The sequence below is a fragment of the Malania oleifera genome, chromosome 6 (genome assembly GCF_029873635.1).
Source record: "Malania oleifera isolate guangnan ecotype guangnan chromosome 6, ASM2987363v1, whole genome shotgun sequence".
NCBI classification, from domain to species: Eukaryota; Viridiplantae; Streptophyta; class Magnoliopsida; order Santalales; family Ximeniaceae; genus Malania; species Malania oleifera.
The window spans coordinates 76,867,434-76,870,013 of record NC_080422.1 but is presented as its reverse complement, the minus strand read 5'-3'; the positions used below and the strand labels follow the sequence as shown (position 1 = coordinate 76,870,013).

The 2,580-nt window shown below is 37.0% G+C and overlaps 1 non-coding gene across 1 annotated transcript; it reads left to right on the top strand.

Annotated features, from left to right (window-relative positions):
- Window positions 1–1,728: 1,728 nt before the first annotated feature.
- Window positions 1,729–1,836, top strand: LOC131159040 (small nucleolar RNA R71). The gene has a single exon (XR_009137655.1). It is a non-coding gene; the product is annotated as a small nucleolar RNA R71 (small nucleolar RNA).
- Window positions 1,837–2,580: the final 744 nt, after the last annotated feature.

Below are 2,580 nucleotides of genomic sequence, written 5' to 3'. Positions count from 1 at the left end.
GAAATGATCTTTATCCAATATGGCTTCCAAAAGGTTCATTTCTTGAAGTTCTTCCAGATTTTGGGGTTGCCTACAAGTGTTAAACACATTTAGGTCTAATGTCAAATTCCCAAAACTCAACTTTAAAACACCATTCCTACAATTAATTATGACATTAGAAGTTGCTAAGAATGGTCTCCCCAAAATCACAGGTGGTGAAGAATTTGCGTGAGATGACACTTTCAAATCCAATACCACAAAATCCACAAGGTAATAAAATTTATCTACTTGGACTAAAATGTCCTCAACAATACCCTTAGGAAGTTTTATGGATCTATCAGCAAGTTGCAAAGGGATTGAAGTGGCTTTTAATTTCCCTAACCCTAATTGTTCATACACACTATAAGGTAGCAAATTGACCCCCACACCTAAGTCTACCAAGGCGTACCCAATCTTAGAATTTCCAATGACACATGAAATAGTAGGTGACCCAAGATCCTTGTACTTAGGTGATGTGTGATTTTGAATAATAGCACTAACTTGCTCGATGAGGAAAGCCTTTTTTTGCACATTTAGTTTGCGTTTCACAATCCATAAATCATTTAAAAACTTAGCATAAGCAGGAATTTGTTTTATAGCATCAAGAGGTAAAATGTTGATCCTAACTTGCTTAAAAATTTCTAAGATTTCAGCATGCTGTTTATCCTTGTGCAAAGAAAGCAGATGCTATGGAAAAGGTGCAGTTATGGGACATGCATCATTATTTGAATTTAAAGTTTTTAACTCACCACTATCTAGAGGAGGGTTAGCCTTTTTACCTGAAAGTCCTGCACTATGATCAAGGTCACCCAAAACCTTACCATTCCTCAAGGTTGTAATAGCTTTCACTTATTTCACATTGCTCCCTTCACCAGTATTCTGAGATGATTGAATTTGCCCTTGTGGATTGGGTTGGGGTTGAGCTGGGAATTTTCCATTCTCTTGGTTACTCAAAGTAGTGGTTACTCTAGTGAGGTTCCCTCAGATGTCATTGATGGCTTAGGAGTTTTGGTTGTTGATCATGCTCTAACTCTGCATAAACTGTTGCAAGCTAACAGGTTGCTGTTGTAAGGGGTCTTCCCTTCCCCTTCTTTGCATTGGAGGGGGCTAATTTGCAAAATGAGAGTGCCCTAAGCTTTGGCTAGCTACTGCATAAGGAGCATATTGGCTTTGTCCCTGTGTAGATGGCCCCACTTGGTCATTTTTTCAGCTGAAATTTAGATGACTTCTCCAACTTGCATTGTAAGTATTAGAATAAGGTCCTGAAGAATTCTTAGAAACCATATGCACTGGGTTAGATTGATCAAGCAAAACCTCTTTTAAAGCACGAATTGTTGGGCATGCATTAGTCAAATGCCCTGGGTCCTCACATATGATGCATTGTTCGAAAGATGATGGTAATACATGCATTTCATTTACTTTCTTAAGCTCAATGGAATCTAAACCTAAAGAAAATAGTGCAAGCCTAACATTAAAATCATTAGCTTCTTTCAATTGATATTTACCACCCCTACTAACACATTTTTGCCTTTCAGATCTATCATACACATCAGAGACATCCCAAGATTGGGCGTTTTCAGCTAAATAATCAAAATATTCAAAATTTAAGACCCTTTGTTGAAAAACTCACCATTGCACATGGTTTATACAAATTGCCTCATTTTTTGTTGCCACCCCTCATAGAAAAAACTAATGACCCTTCAGTTCTCATATCCATGGTGAGGACATGCATTTAAAAGGTCTTTGAAACATTCCCAATAATGATAAAATGTTTCCACATCCTTTTGGCAAAAAATCATAATTTGTCTTTTCAAGGCATTGGTTCTCTACATGGGAAATTTTTTTTAAAAAACTCGGTTTGCATTTCTTACCAAGTCCCAATGGACCTTGATCTTAAGAAATTCAACTAGGTCTTAGCTTTGCCTTTTAACAAAAATGGAAACAGTTTTAATCTTATGACGTCTTCAGTGCATGTTCTATCCATGAATGTGGAACACACTTTTTCAAACTCTTTGATACGCAAATAAGGGTTTTTAGATTCAATGCATGAAAATGAGGTAGCAATGGAATCATCCTGGGTTTAAAATTAAAAGCATTTGCATTCAAAGGTAGAATAATGCAAGATGGGGTGCTGGTCCTAATAGGCTGCAAGTATTCTCTGAGGGTCCTGTTAGGGTTCTCGCTATCATGATGTTTATTTTCAACCATGATGCTCTGAGTGTTAGATGATGATTTGAGTGAATCAAGTGAAACAAATGCACTCGATGATGAGATTGATGAGTCTGTCCTAACCAGTCTAAATGTGTTATCTCTAACCCAACCAGACATACAAACTCAATATAAATGAAATAAAACAAAAATAGATATCAACAAAAAGAAAAATAAAAGAAAACTGGTTAAAGGAGAGGAAATAGATGTCACCCAGGCTGTGAAGACGTTCACAGCTCTATAAACACCCTCTCTGTAATCAGAAAAATACTTTGATGACTCCAATTGGTCCTCGGTAATGGCGCCAAAAACTTGACTCGTTCTGAATTGTGCTTCCAAGTGTAGAAGTGTCAA